The sequence below is a fragment of the Oncorhynchus clarkii genome, chromosome 17, assembly GCF_045791955.1.
Source record: "Oncorhynchus clarkii lewisi isolate Uvic-CL-2024 chromosome 17, UVic_Ocla_1.0, whole genome shotgun sequence".
Classification (NCBI taxonomy): Eukaryota; Metazoa; Chordata; class Actinopteri; order Salmoniformes; family Salmonidae; genus Oncorhynchus; species Oncorhynchus clarkii.
The window spans coordinates 49,097,899-49,113,231 of record NC_092163.1 but is presented as its reverse complement, the minus strand read 5'-3'; the positions used below and the strand labels follow the sequence as shown (position 1 = coordinate 49,113,231).

Genomic DNA, 15,333 nt, shown 5'->3' with positions numbered 1-15,333 from the left:
GGCAAGTAGGACGATATGTCATTTAGGTATCATCAGCCCTGTCTATTTGATGCCAAGGCCTCGTAAATGCATTTATTACCCGAGTCTCCAAACAGCACAAGGACTAATGAAGCTCATCAAAGCCACAGCAGCAGCACACAACCAGGAGAAGACAGATCTGGTCCCGTATCCAGGGTTAGGCTGTGTGGGTCTCTCTCTGTACCCACATAGAGCTCATTGGTTCTTGGGGTAAGAAGCCAACAGACACCCTGTTTAGAGCTCTGAACAGAGGTCTGGAAGTCTTAGACCAAAGATGGATGCTTTTTTGTAACAGCATTAGGTTTCCTTGAGCTGAGTCTACTCTGCCAACATAAGCACTCACTGTTCCACAAAGACATCAATAGCTAAAACCTTCTCAATCACCGAATCTGGACACCAAAATACACAAAGGCAAGCATATGAATAAAAATGAGCCAAATTGCTTTTTATCCATTGGGGAGGAGACAGTGTATACAGAGTGCCTGTCTTCAGTATCCGTTTTGCTCAGTGACTTAACCCTCGGCTTTCAGATACTGGCTGGTACTGCCAAGAGGAAACTGGGTCTAATGAGAACATGATAGCACTTTTCACAGGGAAGAATAATGTGTTTCTCTTCATTCATTCGGCCCTTTTCATTGGGCCTAAAATGTGAGCAGTGTTTCCCAATCAGCAGCCACACAACAGGCTCCCTCACATTCATGCCGTCACCATGGTGACCGGCTATGCCACATGTCTGCTTCATACCCAAATGAGGAGACAGCTGTGTGTGCCATTAGGCGTCGTAGAGCGAAAAGCGAACAAGAACTACCGCTAGCACGAGATCACAACGATAAACATCCATATGCAATGACCGGATTAAACATCAGACACCATCAAACGAAAAGTCTGATAATTGCTATACCAGCAGACAATGGCTCCCACTATAGCGTGGCTACGTTCAGCCTTACGCTACCACAACAAAGAAACAAGGGTCTGCTGTTACCTAGTAGATTCTACTGACTACATCTACAAACGCACCACAGCATGTCTCCTTCCCAAACAACAACTACTACTGATGAAACATAGCATATCACAATACAGCAACCACAGCCAAACCTACCATTCCATCACTATTATTAGTTTTCAGTCACAATACTCCTACATTACGTCTCCAGACACGAGTCCCCAGCTCTGCCATGTGCTGCTGACAGCCAGCCGGCCTGCCAGGCGTTTGTAGCTGATGGGCACTGCATGTCCTTGCTGGGCAATTCCACGGAAACAGAATTAGACTTTGACTCAGATTTTTCACTTTAAAATGTATGCCAACCAAATCCATTGATTTCAAAGTTTAACAAACTATACAACTCTATGCACAAGGACTACTTTGAACAATTTACACTGAAAATGTCACAAAAACACATTGACTGGAAGAACTATGCTGATGCAAAGTTTGGTAAGATTAAGATTCAAAGATGTCTGCAGAAACAATGGGGTGTCAGGTGTGCTATGATATGACACCTTGAGTTAAATGCTTTTTGGGGTTATTGAACTACAGTAGGTGAAGTGGATTTACATCCGGTAATAGAATTATGGTAACAGAATTACATCATGGGTCCCTGATCTGTACTATATAGAAATGCATAATTATGGATATGAATATCATTATCTTCATGGTTATGTATCCTGAATAGGTACCCAAAAGTAGAAATATGCAATATCCTTCTTTTGCATATTTGAGTATTGTTCTACACACTGGCTAGTATTGTAATGAGCTCGGCCCCCAAACAAGACCACATTTGGTTGGTCCGGACCAGACCTAATCTGAAACAATCATAGATGTCTATGCTTCACAAGTTTGGACACCCCAGTACAGCCCAGTAGAGCACAGCAGAGTACAGTTCAGTAAAGTAGTTAAATACAGTACATTATACTGTAGTCTATGTTAATGCCCTATAATGTACTGTACTCTATTCTACTGTACTTTACTGTTCTCTACTACGCTCTACTGTATAGTACTGTGCTTTCCAAATCTGTGAAACATAGATGCTGGTGCAGGCTGCCAGTGCAGGCTGACCAATTTTAAACTACTTTTCACCCGGTGTCGGTCGGCGCTCAGTGGGTGAGGATGCTTGTAACAGTAAATGGAAAGAGGGTAGGTGTCAGTAAGACCCGGGAGAGGTGACATTAACTGGAGAGAGTGAGAGAGCGAGCGAGACGTCTATACTGTTTTTACAGTCTTGGTTTGACCACCAGATAACAGAATGAGAAAAAAAAACTGTTATGAGCTAGGCTTGGGCAGTAAACCGTATACATACCGTATACCACCAGGGTATTTGGAAATAGCCATGGGGTGGTTTTTCAAAATCAATACCGTTGATAATATATGAAGTGTTTTCATAAATGTTCATATTTGTAGCTAGTTTTTAAGTAAATACCTGCAGTCAACTTGTGCAATATGTTATGGGATGAAGAAGATTGCGTTGTTCATTTCATTTGTCACATAATTTTGTATTATAAAGTATTATTACTGGTAGTTCCCAGGTGCATAGTTTGTTTACAAGCACACAACGACAAGAGACCAGAGTCTTGTGAGTCACTCACTGTTGTGCAGCAAACGCCGGGTGATCTAGTTACAGTATGGAATTCACGACTAAGTGTTTGCCAGCTTGATATCTTACAAATATTAAGTTAATTGTCTAAAATGTGCAAAAAGCTCTGCCGTTGTACATTTGGTTTGCTAATTTAGTAGCTAGTTATATATCTAGCTAGCTAAGTAGTTGGCTTCTTCCAAAATCAAGCTTCGCTTGGTAACACCAGAGGATCCCCTCCTGGATCAAGAGTCTTGCTGTCTAATATTTGTTTTGTGCATGCAGCAAACTATGAGCAGCATTTCTGAGTTACATGTATAACTTTATGAGCTAGGATGTCTGTCTTGCAAATAGTTTCGGTCAGAGACTGTATAAAATGTTTGCAAATGCATTCTCTATGGGATTTTACATGTACTTGTTAGCATTGCTAACCTTCGCATTACAGAGGCTATGTGGGGTTTGAAAATAGCACCCCTTGTGTTCAGTGCTGGTATGACCGGATATCCTGGTATGGCACAAAGTTGGTATGAAGGTATGACAAACTGGATACTGCCCAAGCCTATTATGAGCTGAACATACAGTAACAGTATGCCAGTGGAAGGGAGTACAGTAGCAGGTGACCCAACTGTGGTTTGTGACTACTATGATTTCCCATTGTAGCCAATTCAACTGCAGTAATTCCATTACCGATTTTTCAGTAATTTGGTAACAGAATTACGAGTTTTAATTATTTATAAACATACTTGATATTAAAAAAACTATAACTAATTGGTGGGTCTTCCTTTACTTGCTGCGTCTGTGAACGCTCATTATCCTTCCTCATCATGAGGGAGAGAAACTAGAAAAGATCTTAGATATGTGGGTTTTTGGTAACAGAATTACAAGGTAAAAGGCATTGTGTCTTAAACTTATTTCATCCAAAACTAAATATGTGTTGATAATAGTTGGCAGGGGTCTTTGATTCAACATTATTGTGTTTTGATGTATTTCTAATACCTTTTAAGACTTTTTCTGTTAGATCTTGTCTAAGGCCCCTTTTCCATCTGTTTGACCAGAAATCAAAGCCTTTGCTTATCCTGGAAAATGGTTGAAAAATTTATATATGCCTTCAATTCTCAAAAATATAGACTTAGCTTCATTTGACACCCAATATGACATGCTCCTATGAACTTCACTTAAAGGTGCTCATAGGTTCATTTCGCAGCAGTCATAAAACATACAAACAAAATCACAAATTAAAAAACAACAGCAAATAGCAAGGGATATTTACAAGCAAGTAGCCTGGGTAAGTGCATTTTCATTAGTCTGAGTGAGAGGCACCCTGTTCCTCCTGCATTGGCCTACCTGAGAGGCACGCTGCTCCTCCTGCATTGGCCTACCTGAGAGGCACGCTGCTCCTCCTGCATTAGTCTGCCTGAGAAGCACCCTGTTCGGGCGCCATTAGTATGCAGGCGTCCCGCTCCACATCACACAGGGCTTTGGTGCAGCTGGTGGAGGCAGAGCAGAGGTGTGGAGCTGAGAAGAGGAGGAGGAAATGTGTCTGTTCAGCCAGAGAGAGGAAGGAGGGGGAGGGGACTGGGGAGCAATTCTCCTTCTGAGGAGCACCACTGCTTCTGAGCCAATAGGAATCCTTCTCTGCTCTGCTCTTCCATAAAACAATTGGTGGCCTCTCAGGGGTGTGTGCTTAGTCCTCTCCTGTACTCCCTGTTCATCCATGACTGTCTGGCCACGCATGGCTCCAACACCATCATTAAGTTTGCCAACGACACAACAGTGGAAGTCCTGATCACCGACAACGGTGAGACAGCCTATAGGGAGGAGGTCAGAGATCTGGCAGTGTGGAGTCAGAACAACAACATCTCCCTCAATGTCAGCAAGACAAAGGAGCTGATCGTGAACAACAGGAAATGGAGGGCCGAGCACTCCCCCATTCACATTGACGGGGCTGCAGTAAAGCGGGTTGAGAGCATCAAGTTCATCGGTGTCCACATCACTAAGGATCTATCACGGTCCAAACACACCAACACAGTTCTGAAGAGGGCACGGCAATGCCTCCTCCCCCTCAGCAGAAAAATTTGCCATGGGTCCCCAGATTCTCCAAAAGTTCAACAGCTGCACCATTGAGAGCATCTTGACTGGCTGCATCACCACTTGGTATGGCAACTGCTTCGCATCCGACTGCAAGGTGCTACAGAGCTATGGACAGAGCTATGGACTGTATGTACAGCCCAGTACATCACTGGGGCTGAGCTCCCTGCCACCCAGGACCTCTATACCAGGCGGTGTCAGAGGAAGTTCCTAAAAAAATAGTCAAAGACTCCAGCCACCCAAGTCATGGACTGTTCTCTCTGCTACCGCACGGCACCAAGTCTGGAACCAATAGGGCCCTGAAAAGCTTCTAACCCTAAGCCATAAGACTGCAAAATAGTTAGTTAAATATTTCACCAAATAGCTACCTGGACTGCATTGACCCTTTTTGCATGAACTCTTTTTGCATGAACTTTGACTCCTCACATACGCTGCTACTACTGTTTACTATCTATCACTTTATTCCTAGTTATATGTACATATCTACCTCAAATACCTCGCACCCCTACACATCGACTCGATTCTGGCACCCCTTGTATACAGCCAAGTTATTGTGTATCTATTACTACTTGTATTATTACGTGTTTTATTTTTCTATTATTTCTCTATTTTCTTTCTCTCTGTATTGTTGGGAAGGGCCCGTAAGTAAGAATTTCAATGTTAGTCCACACCTGTTGTTTATGAAGCTTTTGACAAATAACATTTGATTTGTAATGGTGATATCACTTTTAACAAGATACAGATAAAACACATATAATTATGCTAACAGCATCTAATGTGACAAGGTTTAATGAATAATTTTGTTAGAGTAAGCTAATGTGAGGCAGTCTTGTATGTTTCAGTAGCTGAAGCTATTCAGCTCCAACATGGGCGTTTCACAAATGCCTTATTCCCTATGGACAGAGATGGTGCTGACAGTAACAATTTCTCTCTCTCACACAATCTTTCTCTATATATGAGAGAGAGATATCACAATATATAAATAAGAGAGAGAGAGAGACAGAGACGAGATCAATATATATATATATATATATCTTCTGTCTTTCTCTTATTTTTTTCTCATTCTATCTGCAACAACAAAGAAAAGCCAATATGTCCTCTGAGCATGGATCAATCATGCTGACTTTGGCAAAGTCCTTCAACATTGCACCAATAGAGAGACGCAAGTCAAATATCTCAAAGGATACTCATGTGGGACAAAGCCTAAAAATATCACCACAGCAGTCAGGCATGTAGATTACACAATAAAATTCTACTAAGTAAGCATTTTCCAATAGATTGGTGGCCCAATAACACTTTACGCATTAATGTACTAGTCCAATCAGAACTTCTCAGTCCATATTCTGATTCCGAGTACCCCAATAACAGTAAGTGCTCTTTGTAACCAGAAATATAGTAGAGAGATGCTAGGATCAATCACCAATCCACATACAGTGGTATGAGAGCAAAACCAAGCAGTCAGCATCTCTGAATGCCCATTCTCTCTGAGATTTGAGTCATAGCAGCTGCTTGTCTCAGAATAATGGCCATTAATTCATTCCCTACCCAAACATTAGATGGGTAGAGTTTGATAATCAGCTGCCTCAGTCAGAAACATCTTTACAAAAACCTCACAATGGCGTGACATCACCCCTCAACTTGCAGTCACAATGGGAGAGGGTCGAACTGGAGCACCTAAGTCATCCCCCCTCAAACACCCCACTGAACCCTAAAATTAGAGCCCACAGTGCAGAGTCAGTCTCAGGCTCTCTCAATGGGTCTCAACGACTTGTGTTGTGAACGCATGCGAGTGCGCACACACACACACACACACACACACACACACACACATCGTGTTAAACACGTCTTTGAGTTGGCTGGTTCTCACGACTCCTGAACTGCTGGCGGAGAATACTGCTTTGTGCGTGTGGGTGTGAGAGGGCACGCATCCTCACTGCCTGTGCCAGGCCTTCTTCCTAAAGCGGGTTATACCTAATAGCTTCTTCCCGCCTCCTCCCTCACCACTCTGGCTAGAGTACATCCATATATATCAGCATTCTCAAAGTTTTCCCAAGACAAAGCCCTGGTTCAGTTGGCAAGGCCAAAGAGGACAGTAGTGAATAACAGGATAATTTAAATCAACTGAGCCTCGGCCAATGGATTTCGCACATTGCCTAATCAGGCTCAATTGAATAAAAATGACCGAAACTGCAATTCCTTGAAAACAAAAGCCTTAAGCTGAAAAACGAAACCCTGCTTAACTTTTATGTTGATTGCCTCTGTAACTGTAGGACTGTTCATCAAACCAACTATTACAACTTATGATCCAGCTTTTAATCCAATCCTCCACATTACCAAGACTTGACTTGTGAAGGCTTGATTGAATGTGGTCCTGAGTCACTCAAAGCATATTTAGCTCTGTGGCTTTAGCTTCAGCGAGCAGTAACAGGTGCCACGGTCACACAATAGCTGCAACAGACCCGATGAGGATGAGAAATCAATTTACAAAGGTGTCCCAAATTTTTTGGGCACCTCCCCTACCAGCTCTCCCCGCAATTTATCTTGAGCAACCCATTGTCTTTTTCTTTTCCTCTGAAGACTTGTCGAATTTCTCCACAGAGTAGTCGAGACATCTGCCAGGATCCTCACACTTTCGTATGCAAATGAATGTGATAGGGCATGAGAGCCGCCAGTCAGCTGTTTCAGCTGCTTTCCCTGTGATCGTGTTGTGTGTGGCAATAATATAGGCAACATTATTGTTTAGCATTTTTTTCTGCTCTTGTTTATAAAGCGGTTTATAGTAGGTTATTTTACTGTGAGCGCATGTTTGTCCACAGTGTTAAATCAACACAGAGTGTTACAGTTAACACTGGTTCAGTGTCTATACAGGTCCACACTTTTCAGTGTTAAATTAACACACTGCTTAGTGTAAAGCCTTATTCCCATATTTCCCAGAGCCTTTCTTGTGAATTCATTACCACCAATGACTGTATTTGTTAGTGACTGCAATGGTTGTTGCACTCAGCCATGTTCATGTTATCTTTAAAGTTAAATTACTTGTAACACAAAGATCCATTTTTTGTCTGTCCATAACACTTTATTCCAAACTTACTCTGTCCAGTGTCTGTTCTTTTGCCCATTGTAATCTTTTATTTTTATTGGCCAGTCTGAGATATGGCTTTTACTTTGCAACTCTGCCTAGAAGGCCAGCATCCCGAAGTCGCTTCTTCACTGTTGACGTTGAGACTGGTGTTTTGTGGGTACTATTTAATGAAGCTGCCAGTTGAGGACTTGTGAGGCGTCTGTTTCTCAAACTAGACACTCTAATGTACTTGTCCTCTTGCTCAGTTGTGCACTGGGGCCTCCCACTCCTCTTTCTACTCTGGTTAGAGCCAGCTTGCGCTGTTCTGTGAAGGGAGTAGTACACAGCGTTGTACGAGATCTTCAGTTTCTTGCCAATTTCACGCATGGAATAGCTTTCATTTCTCAGAACAAGAACAGACTGACGAGTTTCAGAAGAAAGGTCTTTGTTTCTGGCCATTTTGAGCCTGTAATCGAACCCACAAATGCTGATGCTCCAGATACTCAATTAGTCTAAAGGCCAGTTTTATTGCTTCTATAATCAGCACAACAAGTTTTCAGCTGTGCTAACATAAGGGTTTTCCAATGATCAATTAGTCTTTTAAAATGATCAACTTGGATTAGCTAACACAACGTGCCATTGGAACACAGGAGTGATGGTTGCTGATAATGGGCCTCTGTACGCCTATGTAGATATTCCACAAAAGAAATCAGCCGTTTCCAGCTACAAAAGTCATTAACAACATTAATAATGTCTACACTGTATTTCTGATCAATTTGATGTTATTTTAAAATGGACAAAAAAAAAGGTTTTCTTTCAAAAACAAGGACTTTTCTAAGTGACCCCAAACATTTGAACGAAAGTGAATATATTTTTTTTTGGGGGGGTCACTTAGAAATGTCCTTGTCCTTGAAAGAAAAACACGTTTTTTTGTCCATTAAAATAACATAAATCACCTTTGTAAATTGATTCCTCATCGGGTCTGTTGTCGCAGCTATTGCGTGACAGTGTATCTTCTTTTTTTTTACTGGGGGGGGGGGGGGGGGGGGGGCATCAGCCTGCAGGATGCCAGTTGGTGAACCCTGTCATAAGGCCTTATTTTAAGGGCTTAGTTTTACTCTAATATAGTGGTCTGAAACTCATGGTTTTACAGACAAAATCAGGGCAGCAAGTCACATTACACGGGCTTGTAAAGTGATGTGTAACTCCTATTGGAATCCAGCCGGAGTGGGGCTATCCAACATTTGGAATTTTTATTCAGAATGACTGCTAGGATTGGGAAGACTAAGATACCTAAAGCTATAAACTGGAACAACCATTTCAGATACGGGTGCAATAAGCACAAATAACAGATTATTAGTTTCTAAAAAAATATATGGTATGTATATTTGAGTAGCATAACATGAATTGAATTAATCAAAAACACACATATTGAAACAAACAATTTAAAAATCTACCTCCAATAGAGCATGCTGGGAAATTTGATAACAATTGGTGTGGTTTTGGTTTAACACTGGTTATTATCACCAACACACTGAGAATTATCACCAACACATTCATTTACATCAATGACTGTTAATTTAACACTTACAGAGTTCATTTAACACCTCAATCAACACTAGAAATGTGACACTGAAAAATCAACACTAGGTAACACTGTGCAATTTCCTGTGTCAGTGTGTCATCCCTCAGACAAAATCGATATGAATTCTTATTCTCAATTGATAGTAGTTAATTAATTATATGCACACACATATCAGACTACATCCTCCATATTATTTGCCACATGTGGGCTACTGAATGCGGATCACAGTGCCCTTGCAAATCCAATGGGAGCACTGATGCTGTAGCTAGCCCTACCATTTGATGTGAGATACAGCCAGCTTCGACAATATTAATATGAACAGCAAGGGTTCCGTAGACCTAAATAAACAAAGAGCTTAGCCTACATATTTTATTTGGACGATATGCCAATTGTGCTGTCACCACCACATTAGAAAGAATAATGCAACATCTTTCCTCTCCTCAATGACAGTCGCATTCACTTCAATACGTGAGGAGTGCAGTGAATATAGGAGGCATATTTGTTTGAATCCTTGGCAAGGCGCAGATCATTTCAGAAATAAAATATTCAGACCATGCCTAATTATTCCGAAATTACCGTTTCCAATTAAGTTAATGATTTTATATCAGTGAATAATATTCAAAAGCTAAGCATGCGATTCTCATTAATTGACTTATTTCACAATGGTTAACCAGATATGTAAATTGTAGCATAGGTCCTACATATGAAAATGAGCAATTGGTCTCACCTTAGCATTTTATCAACCACAAGAATGCCTCTCCCCCTGTACACATACTTAGCTGCCACAGGAAAAAACAGGCAATTCGAGCGCTCAGTCTTGAACGATAATATTACTATATATATGAAAAATTAATAATACAATATTTAACTTAGCAAAAAGCGACGTCTCTTCACAGAGGTTTAGTTTTGATTTCTTCAGCCGCCGTTCTTCTGTCCTCTGTGCTTCGCCCGCGGCTGACTGAATAGCTTTATCATCGCCACTGGTAACCCGAGCACCGCGCTTGCCTTGAGCTCGCGCTTCTCTGAGCTCGTACCCTCCTCCAAGTAAACATACAGAGAGCACCTGGCGCTGACCAGAGCTGCGAGTCCTGTCAACTGATTTCAAACGCGAGATTGGTCGTGCGGCAGTGTATGTCATCACAGCCTGGTGCCCAACTAGACGACCTCACCATCTGCTCGAGTTCTGCTGTGATGGGAACAAAAGAAACTCGCTGTGGGAAACTAGAAGCAAGGGTGAGCTTGGCGTGGCAAGGGATGAAAGGGTTACATTTTTTACAAGTTCCAGTGTTTGTCAGAAAGTGTCCAATGTAAGGTGAAGTGAGTCAATGACCTCTAAAATTAACTAATCTTGCATGAATCCAAAAACCTAGCCTACACTGAATCTACATAATGACCTTGGAAAAGGTTTGGTGGCATATAGCTCAGTATCGGGCAACTGGTTTTGAGTTATGTTGAGGTGTACAGTAAATCTAGGGTGTGGCAATATTTTGATGTCAAATTATAGGCCTAATTCCATTCTGTCTGGATGTGTGATGTCTTGGTAATCTGTGACTAAAATATCACTACACAGCTATGATATATAACCTTACCAGCACACAATATAGAGAACATGCACATGTGTGCCACACACACACACACACACAGTAAAATTACATTTATGTTCTCTCTCCACCTGTCAACATTCTCTCCTCTCTTTCTGCTTCCTTCCTTCCTTCTTCTCCTAGGATAGCTTTGAAGTGACAGTGCTTCATCACATTCTGTTTCATCTCTTAAAGCTGCCTGCTTCCACCTGAGCTGATGCATTGAGCCTGAAGGACCTTGTGGGATCATTCTTGTGGGATCATTCTTGTGCTTGAGACAGACATGATAGGATGAGTGCAGCTTTTCTCCTGTTTGTTGATATTGTACTGGCATGTTAGGTTGCACTGTTGAGTGGTAAAGGGTCACAGACTTCGGTGGAGAAAACACATGAAGTCAGAACTTCCTGACATCATGTGTGAGAACATAAAGCTGATAGACCATTTCAGCGATTGTCACACTTTTTCCGGTCATTGATTCAATGTCTTGAGCCCTCATACTAACTTTTATTCACATTGAACATCATCGTCAAATCAAAATGTTATTTGTCACATGCACCAAATACAAATACGACCTTATAGTGATGTGCTTCCTTACAAGCCCTTAAACAACAATGCAGTTAAGAAAATACAAAAACAAAAGTAACAAAAGTAACAAATAATTATTTGAATCAATATTTCGCTTTCTCTAGCGTTTGCAATGTATGATCAACAAATGGATCCATACGAGACAACTTCAGAAAGGAAGAGCAAGAGCGGTGGTTTTCACATCCCTATTTAAGCGCCCACACCAACAGAAATCCAATTTTTTGAGCTGAAAGACAATTGCCAGAGCTTACCCATCATGTTGTATAACGATGTATGTCAATAGGTCATCATTTTAGTCAAAGTATGATGTATTTGCTCTTGAAAAGAGCATTCGTGGAAATCCATGTCAATGCCCTGTCTTTTCCTATGAGATGACGTGCAAATTCTTTTCAGCCTATGTTTCATTTCAGGGCTAGGTTTTATTTGATTGTTACCAGTTACCACCCACCTGTATGGCGTTGTTTATTAATCAGAAACAGCTGCAATGTTCTTCCTCTTCACAACTGAACTGAACCAAACAGCCTTGTGTCCACTTGGTCGCCTGAGCAATGGAGCAAATACAAATAGGGGGTCCAAATGTTTTTCACTTATTGTTGAGCTAGTCTGTATAAAAAATATATACAGTATACCTGACTATTTTATAAATGGTATAAATGCGTGATATGATTGAATTTTGCAAACCCCACTCCCCTAGTCGCCCCAAGATGAATGGTTTTGACCACTAAAGTTTTTCTTCGCTACACTCTTGGCTCCACTGCTTTGATTGGTGCAGCACAAGTATGTATCCTATAATGAAAAGACACAGTGGCGTCATCAGGCCTGAACTTTCAAGGCTTCAAACTCAGATGTTTTTGTTTTCTAACATTTTGATGGTCTATAAAAAATGTATTATAATAATGAAAAAAATATACACAAAAACAAATGTGTTTTATATACACTACCGGTCAAAAGTTATAGAACACCTACTCATTCAAGGGTTTTTCTTTATTTTTACTATTTTCTACATTGTAGAATAATAGTGAAGGCATCACATTTATGAAATAACACATATGGAATCATGTAGTAACCAAAAACGTGTAAAACAAATCTAAATACATTTTATATTTGAGATTCTTCAAATAGCCACCCTTTGCCTTGATGACAGCTTTGCACATTCTTAGCATTCTCTCAACCAGCTTCATGAGGTAGTCACCTGGAATGCATTTCAATTAACAGATGTGCCCTGTTTAAAGTTAATTTGTGTAGTTTCTTTCCTTCTTAATGTGTTTCAGCCAATCAGTTGGGTTGAGACAACAGAATATAGCCCTATAAATCCATATTAAGGCAAGAACAGCTAAAATAAGCAAAGGGAAATGACAGTCCATCATTACTTTCAGACACACCACAAAAAACAATATACAATACATACAGTTGAAGTCGGAAGTTTACATACACTTAGGTTAGAGTCATTACAACTCGTTTTTCAACCACTCCACAAATTTCTTAAAAACAAACTATAGTTTTGTCCTAACCGCAAGTCGGTTAGGACATCTACTTTGTGCATGACACAAGTCATTTTTCCAACAATTGTTTACAGACAGATTATTTCACTTATAATTCACTGTATCACAATTCCAGTGGGTCAGAAGTTTACATACACTAAGTTGACTGTGCTTTTAAAAAATTCCATAAAATTATGTCATGGCTTTAGAAGCTTCTGATAGGCTAATTGACATCATTTGAGTCAATTGGAGTTGTACCTGTGGATGTATTTCAAGGCCTACCTTCAAACTCGGTGCCTCTTTGCTTGACATCATTGGAAAATCAAAAGGAATCAGCCAAGACCTCAGAAGAAAATGGTAGACCTCCACAAGTCTGGTTTATCCTTGGGAGCAATTTCCAAATGCCTGAAGATACCACATTCATCTGTACAAACAATAGTATGCAAGTATAAACACCACGGGACCACGCGGCCATCATACCGCTCAGGAACGAGACGTGTTCTATCTCCTAGAGATGAACGTACTTTTGTGTGAAAAGTGCAAATCAAACCCAGAACAACAGCAAAGGACCTTGTGAAGATGCTGGAGGAAACAGGTACAAAAGTATCTATATCCACAGTAAAACGAGTCCTATATCGACATAACCTGAAAGGCCACTCAGCAAGGAAGAAGCCACTTCTCCAAAACCGGCATAAAAAAAGCCAGACTACGGTTTGCGACTGCACATGGGGACAAAGATTGTACTTTTTGGAGAAATGTCCTTTGGTCTGATGAAACAAAAGTAGAACTGTTGACCATCATTATGTTTGAAGGAAAAAGGGGGAAGCTTGCAAGCTGAAGACACCATCCAAACCGTGAAGCACGGGGGTGGCAGCATCATGTTGTGGGGGGACTTTGCTGCAGGAGGGACTGATGCACCTCATAAAATAGATGGCATCATGAGGGAGGAAAATTATGTGGATATATTGAAGCAACACCTTAATTCATCAGTCAGGAAGTTAAAGCTTGGTCGCAAATGGGTCTTCCAAATGGACAATGACCCCAAGCATACTTTCAAAGTTGTGACAAAATGGCTTAAGGACAACAAAGTCAAGGTATTGGAGTGGCCATCACAAAGCCCTGACCTCAAGCCTCAATGTGGGAGCTTGTGGAAGGCTATCCGAAACGTTTGACCCAAGTTAAACAATTTAAAGGCAATGCTACCAAATACTAATTGAGTGTATGTAAACTTCTGACCCACTGGGAATGTAATGAAAGAAATCAAATCTGAAATAAATCATTCTCTATACTATTATTCTGACATATTATTCTGACATGTATAAATTAATTTATCAGTAATCACATAACAATACATTATTTGTTTAGTTTAAATGTGTGTTTGTTTGTGAGTGTGTAAGAGATAGGCTATAACTGAGTCATTTGGTTCATTGGGCTGACCCCCAGTCTTCTCTTGAAATATGGAGGGATATTGATATTTTGGCAATGTGAAGATAAGAATTCCAGAGTATGGTACCTCTATATCTGATAGTGAATTGACTATGTGAGTTGCGGAAGTAGGGAGGGTGAAGATTCGCCCAGTGTCTTGTGTTATATAGATGGATTTCAGAATTAAGAGTCAATTGAAGGGTTTAGGTAAACTGTCTGGGAGGTATGAGCATTTGTTGATGAAAGTGCATAATTGGCGTACATTAAAGTCATAAATAGACAAGATATTGAGTTTCTTAAGCAAAGGTGCAGATGAAGCCAGGTAATTAGAGGAGGTGGCTAGTCTTGCAAATGTATTTTGTATGATGAGTATTTTGTGTAGGTAGAAGACATACAGTGCTATGAGGCTTGAAATGTATCTCAGGTTCATCCTGGTTCCATTAATCATCCTTGATATGTTTATACAACTTGGAGCCTACCTGTGATAAAATCAATTGATTTGACATGATTTGGAAAGGCACACCCTGTTTATATTTGTATTTGTGTTTATTATGGAACCCATTAGCTGCTGCCAAGGCAGTTCCTGGGGTCTAGCTAAATTAAGGCAGTTTATACAATTTTAAAAACATTAAAATACATTCACAGATTTCACAACACACTGTGTGCCCTCAGGACCCTACTCCACAACTACCACATATCTACGGTACAAAATCCATGTTGTGTGTGTATAGTGCGTATGTTATCGTGTGTGTGTATACATGTCTGTGCCATTGTTTGTGTTGCTTCACAGTCCCCGCTGTTCCATAAGGTGTTTTTTATCTGTTTTTTAAATCTAATTTTACTGCTTGCATCAGTTACTTGATGTGGAATAGATTTCCATGTAGTCATGGCTCTATGTAGTACTGTGCACCTCCCATAGTCTGTTCTGGACTTAGGGAATGTG

At 40.6% G+C, this 15,333-nt stretch overlaps 1 protein-coding gene across 2 annotated transcripts in view; it reads right to left on the bottom strand.

Moving 5' to 3' along the window:
- The window catches only part of LOC139369795 (leucine-rich repeat neuronal protein 1-like), a 37,941-nt gene extending 27,676 nt beyond the window's left edge, over positions 1–10,265 (bottom strand). Inside the window, exon 1 of one of the 2 annotated variants that reach the window (XR_011627068.1) lies at positions 10,047–10,252. The gene's annotated coding sequence lies outside the window, so the exon portion shown is untranslated. Of the gene's footprint in view, positions 1–10,046 lie in introns of both variants that reach the window. The other variant, XM_071109063.1, reaches the window with a different exon arrangement.
- Between the last annotated feature and the right edge of the window lie 5,068 nt (positions 10,266–15,333).